At 43.8% G+C, this 20,116-nt stretch overlaps 2 protein-coding genes across 3 annotated transcripts in view; one reads left to right on the forward strand and one right to left on the reverse strand.

The window, feature by feature from the left end:
- LOC141098901 (dual oxidase maturation factor 1-like) overlaps positions 1–2,382 on the reverse strand; it is a 106,317-nt gene extending 103,935 nt beyond the window's left edge. For both annotated transcript variants that reach the window (XM_073586872.1, XM_073586873.1), the window contains exon 1: positions 2,276–2,382. The gene's annotated coding sequence lies outside the window, so the exon portion shown is untranslated. The remainder of the gene's footprint in view (positions 1–2,275) is intronic.
- A 58-nt stretch (positions 2,383–2,440) lies between these two features.
- Positions 2,441–20,116, forward strand: part of LOC141098900 (dual oxidase 1-like) — a 354,647-nt gene continuing 336,971 nt past the window's right edge. Inside the window, exon 1 of the mRNA XM_073586871.1 lies at positions 2,441–2,588. The gene's annotated coding sequence lies outside the window, so the exon portion shown is untranslated. The remainder of the gene's footprint in view (positions 2,589–20,116) is intronic.

Genomic DNA, 20,116 nt, shown 5'->3' on the forward strand with positions numbered 1-20,116 from the left:
CCGGAGTCAGCTGCGGCCTGCTTGTCGGGCTTTGTGGCCTACCTATCAGAAACCGTGGCTGCCCCTGCCCACCGCCCGGCCCCAGCGGCTGCTGGGCCGCCGACATCTACGGCCACCTCTGCCCCGCTCTCAACACCGGCGGTGTCCTGCCCATCGGACTCCGGGACCTACACCGGACCCTCCATCTAGGTCGCGGAGGTCATACGGAAGAAAAAAGCCCTGCTATGTGTAGCACAAGTGATCAGATGATCACTGATTCAAGTCTCCTAAGGAGAAGCATGTAAAAAGCAGAAAAAGAGGTTTTCAACAAATGTAAAAAATAAAAAAATTCAAATCATCCCCCTTTCGCCTCATTCAAAATAAAACAAGAAGAAACACATATTTTGTATCGTTGTGTTCAGAAATTCCCAATCTATCAAAATATTAAAAGAATTGATCAGTAAACGACGTTATGAGAAAAAAATCAAAATGCCAAAATTACGTTTTTAGGATCGCCGCAGCATTACAATAGAATGCAATAATGGGCTATCAAAACATCATATCTATCCCAAAATGGTGTCAATAAAGTCAACTCATTGCAGAAAAAATAAGCCATCGTCCATTCCCAGATCCCAGAAAATGGAGATGCTACAGGTCTCAAAAAATTAGCGTAATTTTTTTTGCGAACATTTTAGTTTTTTTCACTACTTAAATAAAAAAGTATAGTATGTTTAGTATCTATGAACTCATAATGACCTGGAGAATCATAATGGCAGGTCATCAGTTATAGCATTTATTGACTATGGTAAAACAAAAACCATAAAAAACAATTGTGGAATTGAACTTTCTTGCAATTTCATCGCAGTTTGAATTTTTTTCCCATTTTCCAGTACACTATATTGTAAAACCAATTGTGTCGTTCAAAAGTATAACTCGTCCTGCAAAAAAAAAAGCCTTCACGCGTCATAGTGACAGAAAAATTAAAAAAAACTTATAGCTCTGGGAAGAAAGGGAAAAATGCAAAAAAAAGAAAACACCCAATATCGTGAAGGGGTTAGACATTTGTAAAAATATAGAATACGATTCTGCTTCTAATAAAACATAACTAATTGCTATGAAATATCTCACATAATCTCCCAAAAAACAATTGTAATGAAGAACCATTCCCTGTTAACTCAGTCCGCATCTGGCCTGTCTAGTATCCAAGAAATAAAAGAAGTTCCAAAGCCTACATTTTTGTGTCTGGATTGGTTGGTTTTGTATCCTTCACGCAATCAAATTGAACAGTTCTGCAGTCTAATGAGATGTTGTGTAAACTGTTATCTGATGGAGCTGTGGGTGTCCTGAATGATCCTGCAAGGTAACACATAAAGGTACCGTTACACTTAGCGATGCACCAGCGATCCCGACAATGATATGGATCGCTGGTGCATCGCTAAGTGGTCATTAGTGAGCTGCCACACAGGCAGATCTCACCAGCGACATAGCAAGGGTCGGGGGTCGCTACTTACCTGTCAGACGCGGCGATCCTGACGTCCTCCCATCCGCGTCCATGCATCGCTCGTCGGCGCCACAGGAAGCCCAGCAGGAAGTGCCCGACGAGAAATGGTCCAGGACGTTCTCGTGCGACCAGCGATGAGCAGCGGCGGAGCCGGTCGGAGGTAAGTATCAGACATAGCGATATCGCTAGCAATATTGCTGCTACGTCACAAAATCAGTGACATTACAGCGATATTGCTAGCGATATCGCTATGTGTGACGGGCCCCTAAGTCGCCTTATTTGTAACAACCGCTTCTAAACAAAATAATCTTGAATAGAATAAGTATTTAATCTAGAGCGATCGTAATTACGGTCGTGTGAACGAGCCCTTAAAGTTTATGTATTAGTATATATACTTAACTTTTACAAGACCAGTGAATTAATATTTTGACAAGTGTAAAAGAGAAATACCTAATGTACATGCCACAGTCTCGATAGATGCATCTACATTAACCGTACAATGTGTTCCCATTGCCCGAAGGAAAAAAAAATCAGCTCTACATGTGTCGAAACCCGTCTGGATAAACATGCGTACCATGACAAAATGCTTGTGCTAATATAACTACAAGAATTAGTAAAACAACAATATACAGTGGTAATGATTGCTAACCTATCTGCCGTGGTCCAATGTAAATCTATTGGCATGCCCTCATTTATTTACCTCTACACTGTCGGTTAGAGAAATGAAGACTTGGGATGACGATATCCAAAAGTCAAATAATTATGAAGTCCAGAAGCTGGTACAGTAGGTCTTACCTTGTTCCCGTTTGCTTTAGAAGCTTCATCAGTGAATGAGTTTTCTAAGCTGCTACAGTATCTTCACATCTCTTTTACCGGGGGAGGTGTAGGCAATTTCCAGAGAATCACACTTCGTATGTACATGTCTGGAGCTGTATATTTAAATGAATCCTTCCACAGCCCTGCCCATATTTCCATACCAAAGCTTGACTCAGTGACTACCTAGTCTCACCCACAAAGTTTTGTGATACACACACACACAATGCTGCAAGTCTAAAGAAGGCAAGAAAAGAAGAATAAAAACTGCTTAATAATCTGCACCACGGTCCAGGTGAGTGACTTATTAAAATACCATGTTTACAAGGTTGTGTTAGTTTTTTATTTTAACAGCAATACAATTTTATAAAATGCATCTGTATATTATATATGGACTAGATAGATAGGGAGGAGTACATGGCTTTCACTTACTTTTGTGCTTTTGCTTATAGAACGCCTCTAATTAGTGATTTGCACGAGCATTCTTTTCGCTTGATTTCATCTTCTGCTCAGCAAGTGAAACTCATTTCAATGTCTTTGTAAGTTTATAATTTGGCTTTCACTAAGCTGGAGAATTACCATATGTATATAAGGTAGCACTCATATTTTACATTGGTAACCTAGATTGCAGGTATAGTCTATCAGCATGTCATAAGGGATCATGTAGGTGAGGACCTCACCTTGAAGAACCAGAATTTTAGTCCACGTTCACACATTGAGTAATTGGTCAGTATTTTACCTCAGTATTTGTAAGCTAAAATCAGGAGTGGAACTCATATTTTATATTGGGAACCTAGATTGCAAGTATAGTCAATCAGCATGTTACTAACAATCATGTTGGTGAGGACCTCATCTCTGAAGATCCAGAATTTTAGTCCACGTTCACACATTGAGTAATTGGTCAGTATTTTACATTAGTATTTGTAATCCAAAATCAGGAGTGGCACAATCAAAGGAAAAGTATTTTTCACCCACTCCTGGTTTTGGCTTACAAATACCAAGGTAAAATACTGACCAAGTACTGAACATGTGAACGTGGCCTAATGGAGGGACAATTGTGGATGCATGGACACTATCAAATAAAATCAGGGGAAGTTCACACTAGAGGTTTCATAGCAAACATTGATTTAAGCATCTGTGAATGCATAGCACCTGAATTAGCAGAACCTCATTTTGGAAACTTTTTGAATGGTATACCGGTAAGTCATCAAAGAAAATGAACAACACCTCATATAATACGGTAACTATAACACTATATAAACTATAAACTCACAAGACTGGCCCTAAATGTATTCACATATATTAATAACAGAACAGTATAAAATTAGAATTCATTGTGATCCCTCACCTTTATCTTGAAAGAAAAATCAACACAGGGAAACAAGATTTTTCTAATATTCACACATTGGCACTGATGGAGTTTCCAGGACTATGAACTTGGTGCTACTTCCATGAATATCATAATCACACATTAACATGATAATTGTTAATTGTTAATTCCTTTGTGGAGACAAATTACTGTAGCATTAATTGCTTTTTTTAACCCCTTCACCCTGAAACCTGTTTTCACCTTCCTGACCAGGCCAATTTTTACAATTCTGATCACTGCCATTTTATGAGGTCATAACTCTGGAACACTTCAATAGATCCCACTGATTCTGAGAATGTTTTCTTGTGTTGTGACATATAGTACTTTATGATGGTGGTAACATTTCATTGATATGACTTACGTTTATTTGTAAAAAAAAAACCCGGAAATTTGGTGAAAATTTTGAAAATTTTGCAATGCTAGAAAAGCAGAATCCCCCCTCAAGTGACCACATTTTGGAAATTATAAATCATTGGGAATTTATCTAAAGATGTAGTGATGATTTTGACTCCATGGGTGTCAGCAGTGGATGTTGCTGAGTGAAAAATGCAAACTGCCGTTGTCGTGACCAGTATGTTGCAGTCACCAGTACATTATACCCAGCTGATACTTCTGGAGACAACCACCTGTAAATTAGGCAGGCTCTCATCACTACAGAAATGCCACACATGTGGGCGCTAAATGTGGTTTAGGCACACTGTGCCTCAGGAGGGGGGGTGGCATTTGGATTTGGGATTGTAGAATTTGCTGAATTCCTTTTGCGGAGCGAGGAGTCATTTAGCTTTTCCAGAGCCTTTGTGCTACCAGTAACATGGACGCCCCTTATATTCCCGTTAACAGATAATACAGTGGAGACTTGCTTTTTTTGGGGATTGAATTGTAGTTTTTATTGGGAACATTTTATATAATGTTTGGGATCACATTTATCCAGCGCTCTACACTGAGCACTTTGGAATTTCCATCCAAATCTCTGAGTGATGTGATTTCGATGAAACCCCTGAGGGATCTATTCACTATAATGAGGCAGCAGAGTTACGCTGGACTCCGTATGGTCTCTGTTCAGCAGTGTCCTTTTAAGAAGTAGACAAAATTGTGGCAAGCAGCACTTTTATGCAATCCTACAAAGATGGACACCGCCAGATCACAGGTCCTATGGCATCCACATTACCTCCATCTGCCTCATTATAGGGAATCTTATGCCTGGGGTTCGGTCTGAAATATGTATTTTCAGAGATTTGTATGTGAATACTTATGTCCCAAAATAAGTATTTACATTGATTTTTCTGGCTATCACGGTACCACAATATTATTTTGTATTTTGTATTATGCATCATAAGAGATTTATATGGAAACCCCGATGTAAGCGCTCAGCGTATAGCGCAGGATAAATGTGTGCCAAGCCTTACTGCGATCTTTGGGTGGCAGAATGGTAAAATTAGCAGCATGTGAAGAATTGGTTTTATTTTTTGCACCATTCATTGTGCAGTATAAGTGATTAGGCAACTTTGTTCTTCGGGTTGGTGCAATTGCAGCAATACCAGATTTATACCTGTTTTTTATGTCACACAATAAAAGACTATTTTATGTGAAAACTAGTTTTTGCATCACCAGATTTTGAGAGCTATAATTTTTCCATATTTCAGCCGACAGAATCATGTACAGGCTTGTTTTTTGCGGGACGAGCTGATGTTTTTATTGGCACCAATTTTGGGCACTTGACATTTTTTGATTGCTTTCTATTCTGATTTTTGGGAGACAGAGTGAACAAAAACCAGCAGTTCAGGAATTGCTTTTTCGTTCCATGTCTATTAAAACTGGTAAAGCAGCTTTATTCTTTGGGTCAGTACGATTACAACGATACCTCATTTATATCTTGTTTTTTAATGTTTTGGCGCTTTTATACAATAAAAACTATTTTATAGAAAAAAATATTTATTTTTGCATTGCCTTATTCTGAGAGCTATAACTTTTTTATTTCTGTACTGATGGAGCTGTGTGGCAGCTTGTTTTTTGCATACAATTTTCAGCTGTACCATTTTTATTTACATCTGTCTTATCGCGCTTTATTGCACTTTTGGTTCAATGGTATGATGAAAAAGCATTGTTTTTTGCCTCGCTATTTATATATTTTTTACCATGTTCACTGAAGGGGTTAAGTAGTGAGACAGTTTCATAGAGCAGGTCCCTACAGAGGCAGTGATACCAAATATGTGTAGTTTTAGTGTTTATTTTTTTATTTACATAAATAAATGTATTTATCAGATAAATATTTATTCCTTTTTTTCCATTACTTAGGGATTTTTGTAAAAATAGTTTTAAACTTTAAATATTTTTTTAAAACTTTTTTACATTGTCCCATACTAGGACATCACTGTATAGTGTCAGATCACTGATCGGATACTCTGCACTGCAGAGTATCACATCAGCATCTGACCGGAAGGGAAGGAGGCATGTCAGCACCTGCTCTCAGCAGGCCACCTTCTTTGCAGGGTCCAGAAGGACACCATGACCATTTTGAGGCCAGGGGTCTCCATGGAGACCATCAAGACAACGCAATCGCATCGCGTTATTCTGATGGAAGCGCGCAGGGAACTCATTCCCTATGTCATGCTTCTTTAAGCCGCTGTTACTACTGACAGTGGCATCAGAGGGGTTAAATGAGCTGACACAGAGCTGACATTCGCAGCGTGATGCCGTGCTGTCACCGCACCGTACATATACTGCTGTTTGCGGGATCACAGCTCCCTAAGAGTAGTATATGTATGGCGCATGTCGGGAAGAGGTTAAGAAGCATCAATGAAATGGCATTGGCAATTCTTCAGGCTAAGTTCCCATTGTGTGAAAGTGAGGCAGCTTCCCTGCAGCACATTTACTTATGAAAAATCCGCTGCATGTTACAATGCCAGCAAAGTGCATAGGATTGTAAGAAATATCATGTACATGCTGCACAATGTATCCTACATTGACTGGGGCTTTGGGATTGACATCCACAGAATATCAATTTATGCTGTAAATATAGGTCAGAGTTTCAACTTTTGTTGAGGAAAAGGTGAGCTGTGTGACTTCCCCACACCTTTTATACAATGATATCCATATCAGAAAATACTGTGAGGACATTTATTAGAGGACTGACTGAGGTCAGCAGTAAATGTTTTAACCAATATTGTTTCCTAATGGGGTTCATAAAGAAGTCACAAATAACTGACCAGTTTTCATCATTGTTTTGAATGACATTTTGATTCAGAGTTTGGGCAGTGTGTCAATCTTCGGGCAATGTTCCGACAATGAGTTTTTGACCTATTTTACTTAATGGGTGCAGAAATATCAGAAACTCACCCAAAGCTCATTGTTGGACTGTAGCTTTGCAGACAGATCTTCAATTCTTCATCAGTTTTGATCCTCATGCACAAAAAACACTGAATGAGATTTCTCAAGCTTCTCTAAAGGATACGCTTGGGTTAAGCTACCATGATAAGAGCAAACTTTAGCAGTTACAGACCGTTGCCGGTAGTATAATCCAGTGTATGGAGGACATTACATTTGAACATTTAGGGAACTTGTTCTGGAAACTGCTTTAAAAAAATGTTTGCTAATTATTATTAGTTGCAGAAGCTGTATTTTAGTTTGGCACATGATTGACAGAAACCTATAAGGGCCTGTTCACATGTGCTTTTTTATGCGATTTTCTTTGTGTTTGTTTGTTTTACAGCAACAGCAAAATGAATGACATTTCTAAAATCTCATTCACACACCTATTTGCACTTTTTGACCTCTGTTGCATTTAAAAAAAAATACAGCATATTCTACCAATTCTATTAGTGATTTTACTCAATTTTCCTCATTAAGATTAAAATGGTTTACCAATAGAGATCGTCAGACACCTGGATGTTTGAGTCCTTTGGGTTGCGCCGAACAGTTACAAAAAGTTTGGGTTCAGGTAAGTGGGGTACCACAGGGCTCTGTCCTGGGCCCTGTATTGTTCAACATCTTTATCAACGATTTAGATGAAGGAATTGAGGGTAAACTGATTAAATTTGCTGATGACACAAAGCTAGGAGGGATAGCTAATACTAGAGAAGAGAGAGAGAGGATTCAAAAAGATTTAAATAAACTGGAGAAGTGGGCAGCAACTAACAGAATGGTTTTTAACAGGGAGAAATGCAAAGTACTACATCTGGGCAATAAAAATGGAAAAAGCATATATAGAATGGGAGGAATAGGGCTAAGTGACAGCACATGTGAAAAAGACTTGGGTATACTAATAGATCACAGACTGAATATGAGTCAACAGTGTGATGCAGCAGCAAAAAAGGCAAATGCAATTCTAGGATGTATTAACAGAAGCATACAGTCTAGATCACGTGAAGTCATTATTTCCCTCTACTCCTCTTTGGTCAGACCTCATCTGGAATATTGTGTCCAGTTTTGGGCACCACATTTTAAAAAAGACATCAACAAACTGGAGCAAGTTCAGAAAAGAGCGACCAGAATGGTGACCGGTCTGCAAACCCTGTCTTATGAGGAAAGGTTGCAGGATTTGGGAATGTTTAGTTTGCAAAAGAGAAGACTGAGAGGAGACTTAATAGCTGTCTACAAATATCTAAAGGGCTGTCACATTGTAGAAGGATCAACTTTATTCTCATTTGCACAAGGAAAGACTAGAAGCAATGGGATGAAACTGAATGGGAGGAGACACAGATTAGATATTAGAAAAAACTTTTTGACAGTTAGAGTGATCAATGAGTGGAACAGGCTGCCACGAGAAGTGGTGAGTTCTCCTTCAATGGAAGTCTTCAAACAGAGGCTGGACAGACATCTGACTGGGATGATTTAGCGAATCCTGCTTTGAGCAGGGGGTTGGACCAGATGGCCCAGGAGGTCCCTTTCAACTCTACGATTCTATGATTCTATGATTCTATGAGGTACCAGAACAGTACCCGGACCCAAACCCAAACCCCATTCACTTGAATGGGGGGCCTGAACATCCAGTGTTTGCCACGCTGTCATGTGCATGACAGCGTGGTAAGCACCGCTGCTGATCTGTGGTGAAATCATTCTTGCCAATCAGAGAGCCACGTTTCCCACACTGTCAAAAGACAGTGTGAGCATTCAGCTGTGATCGGAGGTATGAAGTTTACCTCCGGTCACTGGTGTCAGCTGATGGGACTACAGCTCCCATCATCAGACACCTGCTGCCACTAATAACAGCAAGAGCATGAGCGGCTGATGGGCGTATTCATTAGCCAGATCCTGAGCTGTAAATAAATAACTAAAAAACAAGGCGTGGGTTCCCCTGTGTTTTTGATAACCAGCCAGGCAAAACTCTCACGCCAGTGGGGATCTCACCAAGGTCACAGCAGTGAACGCAGCCTCAGTATCCTGAGGTAACCTCGATGACATCACCGCTGGTCACTGAGGCTGCACTCGCAGCATTTCAATCACCAGTGGTTCTCAGCCTGGACGTTTGCATCCTGGCCCCCTCCGGGTTGAAAACTGTTTTTCCCCCACACATGGATTATGGCATGGGACAGAAAGACGGATAGGTGAGTGATATTTTTGTCTTATTATTTTAGTTTTATTACAGGAGAACGAGGGCGTTGGTGAAATAGGCGTTTGTGAGTTTAACTGTTTGCTATTTTCAAATAAAAATGGAAAACTGTGTTTTGCTTTATTTATAATTAAAAACTTTCTTCTGGCTGTGTCTTTATTTACCATACAACTATAGGATTAGTAATGGATAGCTGTCTCATAGACACCTCTCCATTAATAAGCCATGGGCTTGATGCTACCTGACAATACAAAAGTGACATCAACCTCACAAAAATTAACCCCACTTGCCACTGCTGCAGGACAAGTGGGAAGAGCTGGGCAAAGCACCAGAATTGGTGCATTTAACAGATGTGCCTTTTCTGGGTAGCTGCGGACTGCTATTTTTAGGCTGGGGGACTAATGTCCATGGTCCCTTACCAGCCTGGGACTACCAGCCCTCAGCTGTCTGCTTTTGCAGGGCTGGTTGTTAAAAATGGGGGGGACCCCATGCCATTTTTTTTAAATTATTTATATAATTTAAAAAAAACAGTGTGGGGACCCCTCCATTCATGATAACCAGCCTTGCTGAAGCTGACAGCTGAGGGTTGCAGCCCCCGCTGTGAGTTTTGCCTGTCTGGTTATCAAAAATACAGGGGAACCCATGCCATTTTTTAAAAATTATTTACTTACAGAGCAGGAGCCGGCTAATGAATACACCCATCAGCTGCTCATACTCTTGCTTTTATTAGCAGCAGCAGGTGTCGGATGATGGGAGCAGTAGTCCCATCAGCTGACACCAGTGACCGGATGTAAAATGTATATCTCCTATCACAGTTGAGTACTCACAATGTCATTTAATTCTGTGGGAACTGTGGCTCTCTGACCAGCGGGGATAATTACACCACCGATCAGAAATGTTGTTTGCCATGCTGCACATGACAGTGCGACAAACACCCAATGTTCCGGCAGCCAAACCTGAACAGTAACAGGAACTTCCTGGTGGAGTCCGTGTTTGGGGTCCATGCCCGAACAGTAGGTGTTCGGTACGGATGCCGAACTTTACTGTTCGGGTTCATCCATCTCTAGTTACCAACGAAAATCTGCACCAAAACCACAGAATTCTGAAAAAATGGCTATATTATTGATATTTAGAATTAAGAGTCCTCAGTGGTTGATACCGCTTAAGTTAGCAGTTAGCAAGTTAGCAGTTTTTTTAAATCTTCTCCATTTGTCAATGACCTGGTCACCCGTTTCTAATATTTAGGTGTTGTTGGGTTTCACCTCTCTGCTGCTTGGATGCTCAGAAGCTCTGGGTTTTTATATCAAAACAGCATAAAGGTTATTGTCCATTATAAAACAGTTTTTCTGAAGTTCACATAAATAGCTTAAACAGTCGTTTCTTCAATCACAATGAACAAAGTAAATGTAACAGCTTCACAAATCTTGCTACTCCAGGCAGTCTCAGTTCAAGAAGTTTAAATGTGCTCACCAAACAAACACACCTCTGTTTAGCTCCAGCCCAAACTACACTCTGCTGCTCTAACCCAGCAGCTGCTATTGGGCCTGTTAGTTCATTAGGGCTGGGTTATGAGAACAAATTTTTCTACTCAGACTATAGGTTGCTGCTACTAAATCCCAGATCTCAAATCCAGTCAAATTAAAACTCTCTTAGTAACCTAGTGTTACTGGTGCAGACTTTACATTATCGATTCCAACCACCTCGGTGACTCATACCTGCTATCCAGGACCCTTCCTCCTGCTTTTAATATGTGTATAGTTAGATACTGGGATCCCCTATAAAAATGAAGCTTGACATAGAAACTTCAAGCCAGTTTTTGCTTGATATCTGCAAAGTGCATTCAGATTTATGTTAGCTTCATGGCAACACAAGATGCACTAAAAAAGGCAATGCCTATGTGTAGAGAAAATCAATTCAATTTATGCTGTCCTATTCCGGCATCCTGTCTGGTCCTTTATGGAAGTCAATCTTTACTTATTTGCCTTGCATCCTTGGCCCTACATCCAGGGCTGGTGTTGGGGCATGCAGACCAGGCAGCTGCCTAGAGCTCTCGCTCCTCTAGGGGCCCCCAGACAGTGGCATGCCGCTAATAGCGGCACTGCACGTGGCCGCTATGTAGCCTGGCACCACTCCCATCGCTCATTCAACTTATCGGCATCATAGACGCCAATACAGTTGAAAGCAGTGATGGAGGAAAGAGTGTCAGACGCTTCCTGTCCCATCATTACCCCTCTTCTTGTGACTCAGCTGGCGCACGATTGCGTCACTTGATTGTACGCCATGCTCTACCAGTAGTGGAACCGATGAGACCAAAGCAGAGCCTGGAGCAGCAAGGGGAACAAGGAGGGGTGAGTATTGTTTGAGTGTGTGTGTAAGCATTATTGTGCATGTTTGTGAGTGCAGGGGCTGCACTATACTGTGTGTGTGTGTCTATTAGGGGAGCTGCGCCTCCACTATACTGTGTGTTGGGGGAGCTGCACTATACTGTGTGTGGGGGTAGCTGCACTAAACTGAGTGTTGGGGAGCTGGACTATACTTTGTGTTGGGGAGCAGCACTGTACTGTGTGTGGGGGAAGCTGCACTATACTGTGTATCAGGGAAGCTTCATCTGCACTATTCTGTGTGTTGAGGGAGCTGCAATGTACTGTGTGTTGGAGGAGCTGCACTGTACTGTGTTGGGGGAGCTGCACTATACTGTGTGTTGGGTGAGCTGCACTATACTGTGTACTGGGGGAGCTGCATTATACTGTGTGTTGGAGGGAGCTGCACTATACTGTTTGTTGGGGGAGCTGCACTATACTGTGTATTGGAGGATTTGTCCTTGCACTATACTGTGTGTTAGGGGGAGCTGCACTATACTGTGTGTGGGGTAACTGCACTATACTGTGTGGGGGAGAGCTGCACTATACTGTGTGTGGGGGGAGCTGCACTAAACTGTGTGTGTGGGGAGCTGCACTGTACTGTGTGTGGGTGGAGCTGCACTATAATGTGTGTGGGTAGAGCTGCACTATTCTGTGTGTGTGGGGGAGCTGCACTATCCTGTGTGTGGGGGGGCCTGCCTGCACTATCCTGTGTGTGTGGAGGATCTGCACTATACTGTGTGTGGGGGGAGCTGCACTATATTGTGTGTGTGGCTGTAGTATATCCTGAGGGGGGTTTCAGTATACCCTGAAGGAGCTGTGTTATACTATATCTATATGGAACCTGCATTATACTGTATCAAGGACTATCTGTGCCCATCTTTGTTCCTCAACCGGTGTAAAGAAACTCGGGAACAAGCGCCGAATGACTTAATTATTGTCGATCAAGCTCATTTAATGGCCTGAACTCAGTGCATATAAATACAACCAAAATGTTTGTGTGATGGTACAATATGTGAGCATTTGGCGCCCCGCTTTAAACTTTTGCCCAGGGCCCCACTTTATCTAAAACCTGCTCTGCCCACATCGTGGTTGCTTCTGGTACTTGGCTCCACAAGTGATTTGTACTCATATAATGTCATGACATCCCTGGATCTAGAAAGCTCCAGAGGTGTCCAGGATGCTGGCCAGAGAATTCTGGGTGCAGAAGTGAAGACTTACTGCCACCATGGAGGACCAAAATGAACTATGTGTCTGGATCCTGACAGCGCTGGCGTACAGCCTCCGCTGAGCAGGGACTCACACGCACTGTAGGGACCCCTGGAGACAGGAACAGCTGGGAAGTACAGATGCACAGGACCTGAACGCAGAAGTTTAGCAAGCCGGCACAGGACCTACGGTCATGTGACTGCAAGGGGGCGGGGCTTAGCATCCTGCTTTCAGAGAAGGTAGAAAACTCAGTCGGGCAAAACAGAGGTCATAGACAGTACGGGCAACCGAGGTACAGGAGGGATAAACAGATGGGAGGTCAGACAAAGCCAAAGGTCATACACAAGAGGGCGGTGCTGTACCAAAGGGACGAGCAGAGAGCAGTCTAGTCACAAGCAGAGAGTCATACACGAGAGAGCGGTGCGGTACAAGAGGGGCAGGCAGAACTCGTAACAGGGAAAGAACCAGATCACAACCAAGCAAGCAACAAGTTATCAGGCACAAGGCACACGTATACAAGAGGTCAACTAACTCAGCCGAGGGCAGGAGTATAACTGACACCGGACCTAGATCTTGTGAGCATTAAATAGTCACCCTCTGCCAAATTTGGTCAGAAACAATTAACCCCCTGTCTGACCAGGACTGGCCAAAGTGAAACCCCATCCTGGATCATGACAGTACCCTCCTCTCAATGGGGGGCCACCGGACCCCCAGGTCTCTCAGGGTACTTGGCGTGAAAGGCCCGGACCAACCGATCCGCATGAACCGATCGAGCAGGAACCCACGAGCATTCTTCAGGACCGTAGCCTTTCCAATGTGCCAGATATTGAAGGGTACGACGGACCAACCTGGAGTCTACAATTCGTTCCACCTTGTACTCCAACTGCCCGTCTACCAAAACCGGTGGCAGGGAAGCTGATGATCCCTCCCCACCGGACCTTACAGGTTTCAAAAGGGCCTTATGGAAAACATTTGGCATCCACAGAGATGGCGGGAGACGCAACCGAAAAGCCACCGGGTTAACTGCTTCGGTAATTTCATAGGGACCTATAAACTTGGGTCCAAGCTTCGCAGAGGGGACCTTGAGCCTTATATTCTTGGTGGACAACCATACCTTATCCCCAATCTGAAACACCGGTCTCGCGGATCATTTTTTGTCTACAAACAATTTAAATTTGTCCTGGGCCTTCGTAATGTTACTCTGGACCTCTCGCCATACCTTCCCCAACCGCTGGATCATCTCATCCGCCCCAGGACACCCAGAATTCAAACGGGAAAATTCTCCAAAATGAGGATGAAACCCATAATTGCAGAAAAATGGAGATGTACCCGTAGACTGGTTAACGCGGTTAAATGCAAAGTCAGCCATCAGTAACACAGAACACCAATCATCTTGTCGGTCTGAGGTCAAGCAATGCACCATTTGCTCCAGAGACTGATTGGTCCGCTCGGTCTGCCCATTAGTCTCTGGATGATAAGTGGATGAAAAGGACAGACCAATACCCAACCTTTTACAAAAAGCCCTCCAAAATCTGGAAACAAATTGCACTCCTCTATCAGAAACCACATTCAAGGGTACCCCATGCAACCGCACCACATGCTCAACAAACAATCTGGACAATGTTTTCGCATTAGGTAGAGCTGCCAAAGGTACAAAATGTGCCTGCTTACTAAACCTGTCCACCACAACCCAAACGACGGTAATACCCTTGGAGGGGGGAAGGTTGGTGATGAAATCCATGGACAAATGAGTCCATGGTCTCTCAGGAATTGGCAGTGGTACCAATTCCCCGGCCGGTTATGGGGGGTTTTCGCACGGGCACAAACATCACATGCAGACACATATTCCCCAACATCAGAGGCTAAAGAAGACCACCAGAATACTCTAGCAATAGCCTTCCGGGTAGCCAAGATCCCTGGATCTCCACCCAGAACTGAGTCATGGCATTCCATGAGGACCTTGAGACGAAACTGAGCTGGCGCGAAAAGTTTATCCACCGGCTTAGCCGGAGGTGCAAGAGACTGGGCTTCCCGAATTTCCCGTTCCAACACATTAGAATTACATGCCACCACCACCCCAGGCTGAAGAATGGAGGATGGAGGTTCAGGGGGAGACACCGGATCCAGACTGCGTGACAAGGCATCAGCTCTGACATTTTTGGATCCTGGCCGAAAAGTGATCGAGAAGTTGAATTGGGACAAGAAAAGTGACCATCTAGTCTGTCTGGGAGACAACCTTTTAGCTGACTCAATGTAAGCTAGGTTTTTGTGGTCCGTAATTACGGTTATAGGATGGACAGCCCCCTCCAAAAAATGCCTCCATTCTTCAAAGGCCAACTTAACGGCCAGAAGTTCTCGATTCCCCACATCATAGTTTCTCTCCGAAGGGGAGAATTTCTTCAAGAAAAAGGCGCAAGGTCTCAAATTGGTCAAAGTGGCGGGTCCCTAGGACAGTACCGCCCCCACCCCCACCTCTGAGGCTTATACCTCAACAATAAATGGTTCAGAGGGGTCCGGTTGAATAAGAACCGGGGCAGACATGAAACATTTTTTCAAAAACTGAAATGCAGCTACAGCTGCGATTGACCCATTTTTGATATCGGCCCCCTTTTGAGTCATGTCTGTGAGGGGTTTAACCACCTGTGAGAACCCCCTTAGAAATTTACGATAATAATTAGCGAACCCTAGGAAATGCTGCAGAGCCTTCAAATCACATGGTTGAACCCACTCGACAATGGCCTGCACCTCAATAGGATCCATGCGATACCCTTCAGCAGACACGATGAACCCCAGAAAAGACAGTTCTTGAACAAAAAATAAACATTTTTCTAGTTTAGCAAAGAGACAGTTCTCCCGGAGCCTTTGGAGAACTGTCCAAACATGACCAATGTGAGCCTGTTTATCAGGAGAGTAGATCAATATGTCATCCAAATATACCACCATAAAATGTCCAATAAAATCAGAGAACACATGATTTATGAAATTTTGGAAGACCGTTAGAGCATTGGTCAGGCCAAAAGGCATGACCAACTTTTCAAACAACCCTTCAGTAGTGAGAGAAGCGGTTTTCCACTCATCTCCGTCCCGGACTCGGATAACGTTATACGCTCCCCGTAGATCTAATTTCGAAAACCACTTAGCTCCGGAAAACTGGTTGTATAAATCAGGAATAAGTGGAAGGGGATACGTATTCCTCACAGTTATCTTGTTTAACTCACGAAAATCAAGGCATGGGCGTAAACCACCGTCTTTTTTCTTTAAAAAAAAAGAACCCCACCGCTACGGGAGAAACAGAAAGACGAATGTGTCCCTTACAGAGATTCTCGGAAATATATTCCTTCATCGCAGCCCGTTCTGGACCTGAAAGGATATACAAGCGGGCTTTGGGCAATTTAGCATCTGGATCCAGGTCAATGGCACAATCAAATGGGTGGTGTGGTGGTAAAACCTCAGCCTCCTTTTCTGAGAAAACATCCGTATAGTCTTTCAGGCACTCCGGAATACCTTCCAGACCCACGGACGACACAGACACAGTAACAAGACATTTTTCAGAGCAATAGGGACCCCATTTAACAATGTCCCGATATTCCCAATTAATCACAGGATTATGCAATTGTAACCAGGGGAACCCCAACACCAGTCCCGCAGGCAGATTGTCCATCACAAAACATGAAATATGTTCCTAGTGCAAAGAACTCACTTTAAGGAGAAACTCTTCAGTATTAAACATAACGTCATTCTTAACCAGTGGTGTTTTGTCAATGGCAACAATGTTAATAGGAGTCTCCAACCTAACTGTCCCTAACTTACACCTGGACACCAAGTCAGAGTCAATAAAGTTCAATGACGATCCGCAATCCACGAAGGCAGAAGTGGAGGTGGAGACACTCCCACAACAAAGTTCCACTTGCAACAACATTTTTGAAAAGGCAGAAAAGGGTACCTGAGAGCCTGGGTGACCTCCACAACAATCACCCGGTCTCAGTCGCTTGTTGGCCAGTGGACGGGAGGGGCAATCCTTTTTCCAATGTCCAGAATCGCCACAGTGAAAACAGCATTTTCCCATGCGCCGTTGTCTCCTTTCATTCTCTTTGAGGTCGATGGTTCCCATCTCCATGGTTTCCAATGTAGGACTGGCTCCCCTTCCTTGGGAAAATAACGGTGTCTCAATTTCCATCACTCCCCTCGCCCGTAGCCTGTGATCCATTCGGACGGCCTGTGTCATAGCCTCCTCCAGGGAATCAGGCGGAGGGTGGAGAGCCAAAGCATCATTCAGATGTTCAGACAGACCTCTATGGAACAAACCCCGGAGGGCGGCATCATTCCAGCAGACCTCAGCAGCCCAGCATCTGATCTCTGAGCAAGACCACTCAGCTGAGTGCTTCCCCTGGCACACACTCATCACCATGTCCTCCGCCATACGCATCCGATCAGGCTCATCATTATTGTGCCCCAGGGCCTCAAAAATGCATCCACAGTCATACGCTCAGGGGCCATGGTCGGATGGGAGAAAGCCCTAGCTTGGGGGACTCCTCTTAACAGAGACATAACGACCCCCACTCTCTGACTTTCATCCCCAGAAGAGTGTGGTCTCAAAGAAAAAGAAGCTTACAGCCCTCCTTGAAAACTCTGAACCCTTTTTATCTCCAGAAAAGGTATCCGGTAACTTAACCGGAGACTCAGGGGAAACTAATGTAACATCCTGAGCCCCTGATGAAAAAGCCCCCTGCACAGTGTCTGTGATCAGCTGCTGAGACTGAGCCAGGACTCTTTGTTCTCCAAGGAGTTTCTGAGACATCTGAGTCAGGTGCTTTACCTGCTCAGAAATAGCGTGCATAGGATCCATCACACACACAGGAGAAGGGGAGCAGAGAGAAAAAAAAATGGTAACGGTCAGTTATAATGTCAGGTTCCTGACAGCGCCGGCATACAGCCTCCACTGAGCAGGGACTCACCCGCACTGTAGGGACCCCTGGGGACAGGAACAGCCGGGAAGTACAGATGCACAGGACCTGAACGCAGAAGTTTAGCAAGCCAGCACAGGACCTACGGTCATGTGACTGCAAGGGGGCGGGGCTTAGTATCCTGCTTTCAGAGAAGGTAGAAAACTCAGAGTCGGGCAAAACGGAGGTCATAGGCTGGTTTCACATTTGCGTTTTTTAGCGCTGGAAAAAAACGCATACCTGCGCATGCGTTTTTTCCCCTATATTTAACATGGGTGCGCATACCTGCGCACTGGTAAGCGCATGTATGCGATTTTCATGCGCTGCGTTTTTTTTGGGGTGTGCGTTGGTATTTTCCAGACGCAGCATGTTGCATTTTTTGGCCCTGCAAAAAAGCGCATGCGCACATATGCGCACGTTTTGCGCTAAAAATGGCCATTATAGCCTATGGATGCGCATATGTGCGCACTGGCATGCTCATGTATGCGTTTTTTTGCATATGCGTTTTTTTTTTTAACCATGGAATTTAGGGGTTTGGGTTAGAGTTAGGGTTAGTTAAGGGGGTTTAGGGTTAGGGTTAGGGTCAGGGTCAGGGTTAGGGTTGGGGTTTGGGTCAGGGTTAGGGTTAAGTATGGTTTGGTTAAGGGTTAGGGTCAGGGTTAGGGTCAGGATTAGGGTTAAGTATGGTTTTGTTAAGGGTTAGGGTCAGGGTTAGGGTTAGGGTTAGGGTTAGGGTCAGGGTTAGGGTTAGGGTTAGGGTTAGGGTCAGGGTTAGGGTTAGGGTTAGGGTCAGGGTTAGGGTTAGGGTCAGGGTTAGGGTTAAGTATGGTTTTGTTAAGGATTAGGGTCAGGGTTAGGGTCAGGATTAGGGTTAAGTATGGTTTTGTTAAGGGTTAGGGTCAGGGTTAGGGTTAGGGTTAGGGTCAGGGTTAGGGTCAGGATTAGGGTTAAAGTATGGTTTGGTTAAGGGTTAGGGTTAGGGTTAGGGTCAGGGTTATGGTTAAGTATGGTTTTGTTAAGGGTTAGGGTCAGGGTTAGGGTTAGGGTTAGGGTCAGGGTTAGGGTTAGGGTTAGGGTTAGGGTCAGGGTTAGGGTTAGGGTTAGGGTCAGGGTTAGGGTTAGGGTTAGGGTTAGTTAGGGTTTAGGGTTTGGGTTAGGGTTAAGTATGATTTGGTTAAGGTTTAGGGTCAGGGTTAGGGTTAGGGTTAGGGTCAGGGTTAGGGTTAGGGTTAGGGTCAGGGTTAGGGTTAGTAAAGTCATGGTTTGGGTAGTGTGAGGGGCCACCTAAAAATGTTGGAAAAAAACGCAAACGCGGTAAAAACGCACTAAAAACGCATACAAACGCATAAAAACGCTGCGTTTTTTTCATGCATGCTCATAAAAATGCTTGAAAAAAACGCAGCAGTTGTATGCTTATGTATGCGTTTTTTCAATGCGTTTTTTTGCGGGAAAAACGCGCTGCAAAAAAAAGCAAGTGTGAAACTAGCCATAGACAGTACGGGCAAATGAGGTACAGGAGGGATAACCAGATGGGAGGTCAGACAAAGCCAAAGGTCATACACAAGAGGGCAGTGCGGTACCAAAGGGACGAGCTGAGAGCAGTCTAGTCACAAGCAGAGAGTCATACACGAGAGAGCGGTGCGGTACAAGAGGGGCAGGCAGAACTCGTAACAGGGACAGAACCGGATCACAACCAAACAAGCAGCAAGTTATCAGGCACAAGGCACATGTATACAAGAGGTCAACTAACTCAGCCGAGGGCAGGAGTATAACTGACACCGGACCTAGATCCTGTGAACATAAAATAGCCGCCTTCTGTCAGAGAGAGGCAGAAACAATTAACCTCCTGTCTGACCAGGACGGGCCAAAGCGAAACCCCGTCCTGGATCATGACACTTATATCTACTTATATGTATTTTTCCTATTCTCCAAACAGATTTACATGCTTAAATAAAGAAGTGGCATGGTAAAGCAAATGGATATACCTTGGTTCAGAGCTCTCAAAAATTAATTAGTGAGCTCATTAGTAGTTGCTACGATTGGTATGAATTGATTTGCTTGATCAAGTCATTTGACCATTACGGAGGTTTGTGGTTGCAGGACAGAAGTGGAAAAACTGCCTGTTATCTGACGGCATCCACAGATTAGCCAGCTTGCAGCTACAAAACTGATGTGGCGTGAAGAACATGTAAAGTCATGCAGAGTCGGATAATCAAAATAAGATCTGCGGACAGATAAGAATCAGTTCTACAATTGCTGCTCAGTTGCCTCAGATTGTTGTCAATTCAAGCTAAATATGGTAACTACATTCTTATGGCCAAAGTTTCAGGTCCGTTTTTCAGTCAAGAGTCCAAACATCTCCTGTACCATAGTAACAGAAAAAAAAACATTTCA

Source organism: Dendrobates tinctorius, unplaced genomic scaffold, assembly GCF_039654945.1.
Source record: "Dendrobates tinctorius isolate UK_male_01 unplaced genomic scaffold, ASM3965494v1 ptg000097l, whole genome shotgun sequence".
Classification (NCBI taxonomy): Eukaryota; Metazoa; Chordata; class Amphibia; order Anura; family Dendrobatidae; genus Dendrobates; species Dendrobates tinctorius.